The sequence below is a fragment of the Somniosus microcephalus genome, chromosome 2 (assembly GCF_052327205.1).
Source record: "Somniosus microcephalus isolate GS21.2 chromosome 2, FLI_Smic_1.0, whole genome shotgun sequence".
Taxonomy (NCBI): domain Eukaryota; kingdom Metazoa; phylum Chordata; class Chondrichthyes; order Squaliformes; family Somniosidae; genus Somniosus; species Somniosus microcephalus.
Window position 1 is genome coordinate 210,932,362 of NC_140988.1, and position 12,095 is coordinate 210,944,456.

General features: G+C 53.0%; 1 protein-coding gene across 1 annotated transcript in view; it reads right to left on the reverse strand.

The window, feature by feature from the left end:
* LOC147123197 (WD repeat-containing protein 19-like) overlaps positions 1 to 12,095 on the reverse strand; it is a 57,646-nt gene that overhangs the window by 40,474 nt on the left and 5,077 nt on the right. The gene's annotated exons all lie outside the window — the stretch shown is intronic.

The following is a 12,095-nucleotide window of genomic DNA, read 5'->3' on the forward strand; positions in this document are numbered from 1 at the left end:
GTTAGACCACACCTGGAGTACTGTGAGCAGTTCTGGGCACCACACCTTAGGAAGGACATATTGGCCTTAGAGGGAGTGCAGCGTAGGTTTACCAGAATGATACCCGGACTTCAAGGGTTAAGTTATGAGGCGAGATTATACAAATTAGGGTTGTATTCCCTAGAATTTAGAAGGTTATGGGGCGATCTGATCAATGTTTTCAGGATATTATGGGGAACAGATAGGGTAGATAGAAACTATTTCCACTGGTTGGGGATTCTAGGACGAGGGGGCATAGTGTATAAATTAGAGCCAGACCTTTCAGGAGTGAAATTAGGAAACACTTCTACGCACAAAGGGTGGTAGAAGTTTGGAACTCTCTTCCGCAAACGGCAATTGATGCTAGATCAATTGTTAATTTAAAATCTGAGATTGATAGCTTTTTGTTAACCAAAGGTATTAAAGGATATGGGCCAAAGGTGGGTATATGGAGTTAAATCGCAGATCAGCCATGATCTCATTGAATGGTGGAACAGGCTCGACAGGCTGAATGGCCTACTCCTGTTCCTATGTGTGGTACCTTATCGAAGGCCTTTTGAAAATCTAGATAAATTACATCTACTGCATTACCCTTGTTTACTCTCTCTGGCAACTCTTCAAAAAATTCAATGAGGTTGGTCAAGCAAGACTTTCCCTTTTGATATCCATACTGACTATTCATTATTATACTTCTGGTTTCTAGATGTTCTTCTATTTTCTCCTTTAGTGGGGAATGCCATTACTTTTCCTACCACCGATGTTAAACTGACTGGTCTATAGTTCCCTGGACATGTTCTAACTCCCTTCTTAAAGGTATTATGTTAACTGTGTGCCAGTCCTCTGGCATTACACCTTTTTCTAATGAATTATTAAATATGTGTAGTAGTGCCTCTGCTATCTCTTCCCTAGATTCTTTTAAAATGCGTGGATGTAATCCGTCCGGACCAGGGGTCTTATCCTCTGAGTTTAATTCGTTTATTTAATACTTTTTAAAATTTTAAATGCGTTTATCTCATCTCTAATCTCATCATCCGATGTCATGTCTGTCTCCCTGGTAAGTATTGAGGCTAAGTAATTATTTAATATTTCTGCCATTTCGCTATCGCTGCCTGTGATTTTATCCTGTCCATCCCTTAGTGGCCCTATTCCCATCCCGACTTTCCCTTTTTTATTTATGTGCCTGTAAAATATTTTACTATTTTGTTTTATGTTCTTTGATAATTTAATTTCATAGTTCCTCTTTGCCTTCCTAATTGTTTTTTTGACTTCTCTCCTAATCTCTTCATATTCTCCCTTGTCATGCTCTCCTCTGTTGTCCATGTTCTTAGTGTATGCCTCTTTCCTTGCCCTCAATTTTTCCCTTATGTCTTTTTTCATCCATGTCCCATTAATGTTTATCTTGTTTTGTTTTTTAGCGGAATATATTTTTTCTGGACTCTGTTGAACACCATTTTAAATGTTTCCCATTGTTGTTCTACATCATTGTTTGCCAATATTGTTGTCCATTTTATTTTTCCTGGTTCTATTCTCAGCCCTCCAAAATCTGCTTTTCTCCAAACTATTATCCTGGTCTTCATCATACTTATGTCCTTCTCAATTAGTACTTTAAAGCGTATTATATTATGGTCACTATTGCCTAGATGTTCTCCTATTTTTCCTTCTCTTATGTGCTCTGGTTCATTCCACATTACTAGATCCAGTAGTGAATCCTCCCTCGTCGAGCTTGGGTTAGAAAGGAGTCCTGTACACATTGTAGGAACTCCATTCCTTATCCCCTTTACCTACCTCTTCTGGCCAATTAATTTCAGAGCAGTTGAAATCCCCCATGATTATTATTAAATGATTGACGTGCACGTCCACTTTTTCTGCACTATTCACACTGTAAAAACCGTTAAAAAAGTTAAGCCTTGTTGAATGAAGTGTAACTGATTTTTTTAACGGCGTACTCAGTCATAATTATGGCTGAACAACCTCTCTGGCCCTGAAAAACTAATTTTATATTTGTGGAATGTCAAATTTCTCCATCATGATAAAAATTTCTAGATTTTGTTGTTTGATATTTCATCTTAATCCCATGTGTATGTCTCAATCTTTATTTCGCTCTTTAAATGATTATAAAGTGAAGGATGATCAGTGCTTTTTACTTCCTGGTTTGCTGTCTGTGAGAATTCTTCAACATGATTGGCTGCTTAGTCTGCTTGATGATATCACTGGTGCTGGAGATCCCCTATAGGTGATGCCAGAATGAAATGAACATTGGGAAAGGTGAAATCCATGCCACAGAGATCGCTAGATCTTTGAGGGTAGCTTTCTTCGAGGTAAGTGGCGAGCACAATCACTTCGCCGCTGACTGCAAAATCCGGGCCAAAATGTTACATTTCCTACATTTTGAATTCCATTCAAAAAAAATATGATCCCCTTCTTCATCTTCATTATTTTCAAAATCTAAATTGTATGATCAGAACAATGGAGCACCAAAGTCCTGTGGTACAGAGTAGAGCAATAAATGCTCAATCAGCAAAAGGCTTGACAAATCCTGGAGGGGGAAGGAAAAGTTTCACCAGCCTCTGTTGTAATCCTCCTATTGTGTCAAGGTGTCAGCCTTGGCTCTGTGGTAGTGCTCTCACTCCAAGTCAGAAGCTCACGAGTTCAAGCCCTACTCCAGAGACTTGTCGTTGACACTTCAACACAGTGTAGTGCTCCCTCAATACTGTACTGGAGGTGCTGTCTTTTGAATGAGATATTAAACCGAAGCCCCGTTTTCCCTCTCCAGTGGCCATAAGAGATCCAATGGCACTATTCAAAAAGGAGCAGGGGAGTTCTCCCAGTGTCCTGGCTAACATTTATCCCTCAACCAGCATTACTTAAAACAGTTTATCTAGACAGTTATCTCACTAGTGTATATGGGACCTTGCTGTGCACAATTTGGCTGCCACATTTCCCTACATTATAATAGTGACGATACTTCAAAAGTACTTAATTGGCTGTTAAGTGCTTTGGGATATCCTAAGGTCGTGAAAGGCCCCATATAAATGCAAGTTCATTCTTTATTTTCTTTCTAGTGGCCAGCTGAAGCGAGTCATTGACAAAGCTATGGGGGCTGGTCAACTAGCCACTCTCAGCCATAAGAGAAGCAAGGCTTTCACAGGGGAGGAAAAGGAGGAAATAGCAGGATTTCTTACTTTTATTTAACAGAGACAAAAATAATTCTTCTTTGATCCTCTCAAATTTGCTTACATCCTCTTCTCAGTATCTATCTCTCCCCTTATAAAAGAATATCTCAGCACTTTATGAGAAGTACTATATAATAACAAGTTATTGTTGAAATAGCCATGATAAATAGTTTCTTGAATATGAAATACACTCCAGACACTAATTGCACCTATGTTTTTGTGTCAGTAGGCTCAAAGTTGATAACATTCTTGCTAGAAGACTGTGGGTTTAAACCCAACTACAGCACATGATGTTTGCTAACACTCCAGGGCAATACCAAGGGAGTCCAGCTTTGTTAGAGGTGCCACCATTTCACCAGTTGGACGAGATGTTAAACTGAGGTCCGGATTGCCTGTTCCAGTGAATGTTAAAGATCCAATGGAACTATTCAAAAAAGATCTAGAGGTTCTCCCAGTATCTGGTCAACATTCCACATTCAACCAACACCACCATAAAAACATTAACTGATCATTTATCTCACTGCTATTTATAGTATCTCGCTGTGTAGAAATTAGACCCAGTGTTTGCCTACATAACAAGAACAATGCCAAAAGCATAGAAAAGAAGCAAAAAAGGAGATTAAAAGACTAAGGGGGAAAAGTTCGGTTGATTTGTGCAAAGCAACTAGCGCCTGGGCCCGGCGTCGCTAACACCTCCCGCAAAATTCAGCAGGAGATTAGCGGCGGCGGTAGCCGTTAGCGCCCCGCAGATGCAGGGAGTCTAGAACCAGGGGTCACAGTCTCAGAATAAGGGGTCGGACATTTAGGACTGAGATGAGGAGAAATTTCTTCACTCAGAGGGTGGTGAATCTTTGGAATTCTCTACCCCAGAGGGGGCTGTGGAGACTCAGTCGTTGAGTATATTCAAGACAGAGATTGATAGATTTTTGGATATTAAGAGAACCAAAGGATGTGGGGATAAAGCAGGAAAGTGGAGTTGAGGTAGAAGATTAGCCATGATCTTATTGAATGGCAGAGCAGGCTCGAGGGGCCAAATGGCCTGCTCCTATTTCTTATGTTTCGTTTGCCCTTGAGATGGTGGTGGTGAGCCGCCATTTCAGAGGGTAGTTAAGAGTCAACCACATTGCTGTGGGTCTGGAGTCACATATGGGCCAGCTAAGGACGTCAGATTTCCTTCCCTCAAGGACATTAGTGAACAGATGGGTTTTTACGACAATCGGGTAGTTTCATGGTGACCATTACTGATACTAGCTTTGTGTTCCAGATGTTTATTTAATTCCTAATTGACGTGGTGGGAATTGAACTCATGTCTCTGGATAATTAGTCTAGACCTCAGGATTACTAGTCCAGTAACATAACCGCTATGCTACCGTACCCTTTTGGTTTAAGCAATGTCTTGTAGTGGTTCTTCATCACTTCCTTGCTTGTTTTCAGTGTCCCTACATATAAAACTTAGAATTCCTTTTGCCCATGGATTGTATGGGTTTCCCCATTTGTAATACTGGTTTTATAGATCTGTGCATCTGTATTCCTAGAGTCCTCTAGTTGTCTATTCCATTAAGAATTTTACCTTTCAGAGTTTTTTTCCGTTCTCTTAGTTATCCTAAAATCTACTATTTCATATTGAACTGTTTTTGCCAAGTATCTTCCCATTTCCCAGCCTGTCTATATGCTCTTGCAGTCTCCTGTGTTCTTCCTCACAGTTTACAATGCCATTGTGTTGTCAGTAAATTTTGATACTAGTCCCGCTATGTTAATAGAGAACCAGACAGGTATCAATGCAGATACATGAGGCATCCAGCTAGCTACATCTTGCCCATCGGAGAAACACCCATTTATTTCTAATCACTGCTTTTAAACCATGAGTCATGCCTCTATTTATGTTGCCAGCTTGCCTAAAGTGTCATGGGCCTTAATATTTAACAAGTCTCTTGTGTGACACCTTATTAAACCCATTTTGAAAGTCCATTTAAATCACACCCACTGCATTCTCATTGTCACTTGGCTAATTATCTGTTTAAATTAGTCAAACATTTACAAATCTATATTGACTGTCCCTGATTAGCCTTTACCATTCTAATTTATTCACTATTGTCACCCCCTATTATAGTTTAGAGCAATTTCTGCACTACTGACATGAGGCTAACTGATCTATAATTTCTGGCTTATCTCCTTTTTTTTTTTTAAAAAGAGAAGTGCTATGTTCATCACACTCTAGTCTCATTCATTCCTTTATCCTCTTGTCTTTTTCATAGCCACTCTTAGGGGGCAAAATTGGGTAGTGCCCCCGCACCCGAAATTCACTGGTAGTGCCCCCAAGAGGGAGGCGGGGCGCTACTGGAAGCGCCTCGCCTCCCTCTTGGGGCGCTGCGAGTGAATTTTGCGGTGTTATGTGCAGCAGTGCCACACGCTGTGGCACGTCGCGCTGCGGTACTGCAGGCCTTCCTCCCCTTATTAAAGGGGAGGGGCCTAGCGCAGCGCGACCCGGGGCCCAGCTGGGCCACCAGGGATCGAAGTGCCAGCAAAAGAGCCCAGCACTCAAGAGAAGTGCCGGGCTCACAGAGCACAGCCGGCACCCCGTGGGGGGGGGGGGGGGGGCTGCACGAGGCCGGGGACAGCAACAGGGGCAGGTGCTGGCAGGTGGCCAGCAACAAAAATGACCTTATAGTAGAGATGTGCATTGGAGGTTTTACTTTCAAGCACTTTTCCTTTATACAACGTATGGCAAAGTAACCCGTTTAACAGAGAGATCCTGGCCGAGATCCACTGACTCACCACAGACCGGGAATGGAAACTGTGACTTCCCCAAGGCTGTATGGATGTCTTTGTCAGTTGCCCTCAATCTGGCTAACTAACCTGAAGCTTGTTATCTCTCTGGTGTTCATTATATTTATCAAATGTCCTGGACTGTTAGACTTTTACTTGGAATAGAGTTTGGAGCACTGCTACTCCAAGTTAAACATACACGCAGGCTGAATGTCGTCTCATTGGAAGACAATTAAAGTGCAGGGTGTGGAATTCCCTCTTTTCCAGCTATAGAAGGCACAGTAGGAGGGAGACTAAGAGTATGGCTCTTGTGTTTTTTCAGTTTCTGTATGATCAGAAGCAAAACATATGCCATTGTACAGCCCGATATGCTGCTCCTTTTCTAAATTTGTGCCGTGTGGTTAGTATCTAAAGTTTATGCCATAACTGGCTAAAAGCTGGATTATGACTTGTACAGTACGGATTTGTAATCAGCATATGGGGAGGTAAGGAGTGGATATAGCTGAGGCCATTGTTACATTGATTTTAAACTTAACTAACTTTTTTTTATAATTTGGTGGTTTGTTCTTTGCCACTCACTATACCCTGATGGAACAAAAATAGAACCTTGTCCCCCTCACCACCACCGCCCCCCCACCTCTCCAGTTCTTTAATGTGCCACTGCTGAGTATCAGCTAATAGAGTAGGGTGACTCTTCTTTTAATATCCCCCCTCCTTCGGTGTGTGATCTACAAGGATGATACCAGAACTGAGAGGTTATAACTATCAGGAAAGGCTAAACGGTCTGGGACTCTTTTCTCTAGAAAAAAAGAGAAGGCTGAGGGGTGACCTGATAGAGGTTTTTTAAAATTATGAAGGGGTTTGAAATGGGAGACATAGAGAAGATATTTCCACTTGTAGGGGAGACCAAAACTAGGTGCCATAAATACAAGATAATCACTAATAAATCTAATAAAGAATTCAGGAGAAACTTCTTTACCCAGACAGTGGTTAGACTGTGGAGCTTGCTACCAATGGTGTCGCTGAGGCGAATAGCACAGAAGGGGAAGCTCGATAAGCATATGATGGAGAAAGGAATAGAAGGTTATGCTGATGGGGTTAGATGAAGTAGGGTGGGAGGAAGCTCATTTGGAGCATAAACACCAGCACAGATCAGTTGGACCGAATGGCCTGTTTCTGTGCGGAACGTTCTATGTAATTCTATGGGTAATATGGAATGCATTGCCACAAGGATTATTAAAGCTCAACCTATCATTATACCAATCACTGTATATCCCTGGGCCCATCAACATTTTCTGAAACATGAAAATGAGTTTCCTTTGGGTCATGGAGTAGCTTCGACAAAATTACAAAAAGTCAGCACCAATACAGTAAGCCCATTACATTAAATGACCCTAACATTCTGCAATATGAGCTCTTAAAAGATTAATACAATTTGACATTGGCTTTGCTGATGAAAAACTAGTTCTATCTCAGTCCGTCTGTCTCGCTCCCCCCATCCCCCCGCCCGGGTCTGTCTCGCTCCCCCGCTCCCCCCGCCCGGGTCTGTCTCGCTCCCCCCCTCCCGGGTCTGTCTCGCTCCCCCCCGCCCGGGTCTGTCTCGCTCCCCCCCTCCCCACCGCCCGGGTCTGTCTCGCTCCCCCCCGCCCGGGTCTGTCTCGCTCCCCCCCTCCCCCCGCCCGGGTCTGTCTCGCTCCCCCCCTCCCGGGTCTGTCTCGCTCCCCCCCTCCCGGGTCTGTCTCGCTCCCCCCCCTCCCCACCGCCCGGGTCTGTCTCGCTGCCCCCCGCCCGGGTCTGTCTCGCTCCCCCCTCCCCCCGCCCGGGTCTGTCTCGCTCCCCCCCTCCCCACCGCCCGGGTCTGTCTCGCTCCCCCCCGCCCGGGTCTGTCTCGCTCCCCCCCCTCCCCCCGCCCGGGTCTGTCTCGCTCCCCCCCTCCCGGGTCTGTCTCGCTCCCCCCCTCCCGGGTCTGTCTCGCTCCCCCCCCTCCCCACCGCCCGGGTCTGTCTCGCTGCCCCCCGCCCGGGTCTGTCTCGCTCCCCCCTCCCCCCGCCCGGGTCTGTCTCGCTCCCCCCCTCCCCCCGCCCGGGTCTTTCTCGCTCCCCCCCTCCGGGTCTGTCTCGCTCCCCCCCGCCCGGGTCTGTCTCGCTCCCCCCCTCCCCCCCGCCCGGGTCTGTCTCGCTCCCCCCCGCCCGGGTCTGTCTCGCTCCCCCCCTCCCCCCGCCCGGGTCTGTCTCGCTCCCCCCATCCCCCCGCCCGGGTCTGTCTCGCTCCCCCCCCCCACCGGGGTCTGTCTCGCTCCCCCCCTCCGCCCCCCCCCACCCCGGGTCTGTCTCGCTCCCCCCCTCCCCTCGCCCGGGTCTGTCTCGCTCCCCCCCTCCCCCCCCCGGGTCTGTCTCGCTCCCCCCCTCCCCTCGGCCCGGGTCTGTCTCGCTCCCCCCTCCCCCCCCGGGTCTGTCTCGCTCCCCCCCTCCCCCCCCCCCCCCGGGTCTGTCTCGCTCCCCCCATCCCCCCGCCCGCGGTCTGTCTCGCTCCCCCCCCTACCCCCCCCCCCGCCCGGGTCTGTCTCGCTCCCCCGCTTCATCGCCCGGGTCTGTCTCGCTCCCCCCCCTCCCCCCGGGTCTGTCTCGCTCCCCCCCCTCACCCCCCCCCGGGTCTGTCTCGCTCCCCCCCTCCCCCGGGTCTGTCTCGCTCCCCCCCCTTCCCCCCCCGGGTCTGTCTCGCTCCCCCCCTCCCCACCCCCCGGGTCTGTCTCGCTCCCCCCCTCCCCACCCCGCCGGGTCTGTCTCGCTCCCCCCTCCCCACCCCCCGGGTCTGTCTCGCTCCCCCCCTCCCCACCCCCCGGGTCTGTCTCGCTCCCCCCCTCCCCACCCCCCGGGTCTGGTCTCGCTCCCACCCCCTCCCCCGGGTCTGTCTCGCTCCCCCCCCTCCCCCGGGTCTGTCTCGCTCCCCCCCTTCCCCCCCGGGTCTGTCTCGCTCCCCCGGGTCTGTCTCGCTCCCCCCCTCCCCCCCCCCCGGGGTCTGTCTCGCTCCCCCCGGGTCTGTCTCGCTCCCCCCCCTCCCCCCCGCCCGGGTCTGTCTCACTCCCCCCTCCCCCCCCCCCCGGTCTGTCTCGCTCCCCCCTCCCCCCGCCGGGTCTGTCTCGCTCCCCCCCTCACCCCCCCCCCCCCCGGGTCTGTCTCGCTCCCCCCCCCCCCCCCGGGTCTGTCTCGCTCCCCCCCTCCCCCCCCCCCGGGTCTGTCTCGCTCCCCCCGGGTCGGTCTCGCTCCCCCCCCCTCCCCGCCCCCCCCCCCGGGATCTGTCTCGCTCCCCCGGGTCTGTCTCGCTCCCCCATCCCCCCCCCCGGGGTCTGTCTCGCTCCCCCCGGGTCTGTCTCGCTCCCCCCCCTCCCCCCCCGGGTCTGTCTCGCTCCCCCCCTCACCCCCCCCCCCGGGTCTGTCTCGCTCCCCCCGGGTCTGTCTCGCTCTCCCCCCCCCCCCCAGCCCCCGGGTCTGTCTCGCCCCCCCCTCCCCCGGGTCTGTCTCGCTCCCCCCTCCCCCCTCCCCCCACCCCCGGGTCTGTCTCGCTCCCCCCCTCACCCCCCCCGGGTCTGTCTCGCTCCCCCCCCCCGGGTCTGTCTCGCTCCCCCCTCCCCCCCCCCCGGGTCTGTCTCGCTCCCCCGGGTCTGTCTCAGCTCCCCCCCGGGTCTGTCTCGCTCCCCCCCCGGGGTCTGTCTCGCTCCCCCCGTCACCCCCCCCCGGGTCTGTCTCGCTCCCCCGGGTCTGTCTCGCTCTCCCCCCCCTAGCCCCCGGGTCTGTCTCGCCCTCCCCCCTCCCCCGGGTCTGTCTCGCTCCCCCCCTCCCCCCTCCCCCGGGTCTGTCTCGCTCCCCCCCCTCCCCCCGGGTCTGTCTCGCTCCCCCCCTCCCCCCACCCCGGGTCTGTCTCGCTACCCCCCTCCCCCCCCCCCCCCCTCTCCGGGTCTGTCTCGCTCCCCCCCTCCCCCCCTCCCCGGTCTGTCTCGCTCCCCCCGGGTCCGTCTCGCTCCCCCCTACCCCCCCCCCACCCCCCCGGGTCTGTCTCGCTCCCCCTCTCCCCCCACGTCTGTCTCGCTGCCCCCCTCCCCCCCCCCCCCCGGGTCTGTCTCGCTCCCCCCCTCCCCCCCCGGTTCTGTCTCGCTGCCCCCCTCCCCCACCCCCCCGGGTCTGTCTCGCTCCCCCCCTCCCCCCACTCCCCGGGTCTGTCTCGCTCACCCCCTCCCCCCCCCCCCTCCCCCCCCCCCTCCCCGCGTCTGTCTCGCAACCTCCCCGCGTCTGTCTCGCCCCCTGCCCGCGTCTGTCTCGCCCCCTGCCCGCGTCTGTCTCGCCCCCTCCCCGCGTCTGTCTCGCCCCCTCCCCGCGTCTGTCTCGCCCCCTCCCCGCGTCTGTCTCGCCCCCCTCCCCGCGTCTGTCTCGCCCCCTCGCCCCGCGTCTGTCTCTCTCCCTCTCTCTCTCACCCCGGGTCTGTCTCTCTCCCTCCCCAGTCTGTCTCTCCCCAGTCTGTCTCTCTCCCTCTCTCTCTCCCTCCCAGTCTGTCTCTCTCCCTCTCTCTCTCCCTCCCCAGTCTGTCTCTCTCCCTCTCTCTCTCCCTCCCCAGTCTGTCTCTCTCCCTCTCTCTCCCTCCCCAGTCTGCCCTCTCTCCCTCTCTCTCTCCCCAGTCTGTCTCTCTCCTCCCCTCTGTCTCTCTCCCCCAGTCTGTCTCTCTCTCTCCCCAGTCTGTCTCTCTCTCTCCCCAGTCTGTCTCTCTCTCTCCCCAGTCTGTCTCTCTCTCTCCCCAGTCTGTCTCTCTCTCTCCCCAGTCTGTCTCTCTCTCTCCCAGTCTGTCTCTCTCTCTCCCCAGTCTGTCTCTCTCTCTCCCCAGTCTGTCTCTCTCTCTCCCCAGTCTGTCTCCTCTCCCTCCCAGTCTGTCTCTCTCTCTCCCCAGTCTGTCTCTCTCTCTCCCCAGTCTGTCTCTCTCTCTCCCCAGTCTGTCTCTCTCTCTCCCCAGTCTGTCTCTCTCTCTCCCCAGTCTGTCTCTCTCTCTCCCCAGTCTGTCTCTCTCTCTCCCCAGTCTGTCTCTCTCTCTCCCCAGTCTGTCTCTCTCTCTCCCCAGTCTGTCTCTCTCTCTCTCCCCAGTCTGTCTCTCTCTCTCCCCAGTCTGTCTCTCTCTCTCCCCAGTCTGTCTCTCTCTCTCCCAGTCTGTCTCTCTCTCTCCCGTCTGTCTCTCTCTCTCCCCAGTCTGTCTCTCTCCCTCTCTCTCTCCCCAGTCTGTCTCTCTCCCTCTCTCTCTCCAGTCTGTCTCTCTCCCTCTCTCTCTCCCCAGTCTGTCTCTCTCCCTCTCTCTCTCCCCAGTCTGTCTCTCTCCCTCTCTCTCTCCCCAGTCTGTCTCTCTCCCTCTCTCTCTCCCCAGTCTGTCTCTCTCCCTCTCTCTCTCCCCAGTCTGTCTCTCTCCCTCTCTCTCTCCCCAGTCTGTCTCTCTCCCTCTCTCTCTCCCCAGTCTGTCTCTCTCCCTCTCTCTCTCCCCAGTCTGTCTCTCTCCCTCTCTCTCTCCCCAGTCTGTCTCTCTCCCTCTCTCTCTCCCCAGTCTGTCTCTCTCCCTCTCTCTCTCCCCAGTCTGTCTCTCTCCCTCTCTCTCTCCCCAGTCTGTCTCTCTCCCTCTCTCTCTCCCCAGTCTGTCTCTCTCCCTCTCTCTCTCCCCAGTCTGTCTCTCTCCCTCTCTCTCTCCCCAGTCTGTCTCTCTCCCTCTCTCTCTCCCCAGTCTGTCTCTCTCCCTCTCTCTCTCCCCAGTCTGTCTCTCTCCCTCTCTCTCTCCCCAGTCTGTCTCTCTCCCTCTCTCTCTCCCCAGTCTGTCTCTCTCCCTCTCTCTCTCCCCAGTCTGTCTCTCTCCCTCTCTCTCTCCCCAGTCTGTCTCTCTCCCTCTCTCTCTCCCCAGTCTGTCTCTCTCCCTCTCTCTCTCCCCAGTCTGTCTCTCTCCCTCTCTCTCTCCCCAGTCTGTCTCTCTCCCTCTCTCTCTCCCCAGTCTGTCTCTCTCCCTCTCTCTCTCCCCAGTCTGTCTCTCTCCCTCTCTCTCTCCCCAGTCTGTCTCTCTCCCTCTCTCTCTCCCCAGTCTGTCTCTCTCCCTCTCTCTCTCCCCAGTCTGTCTCTCTCC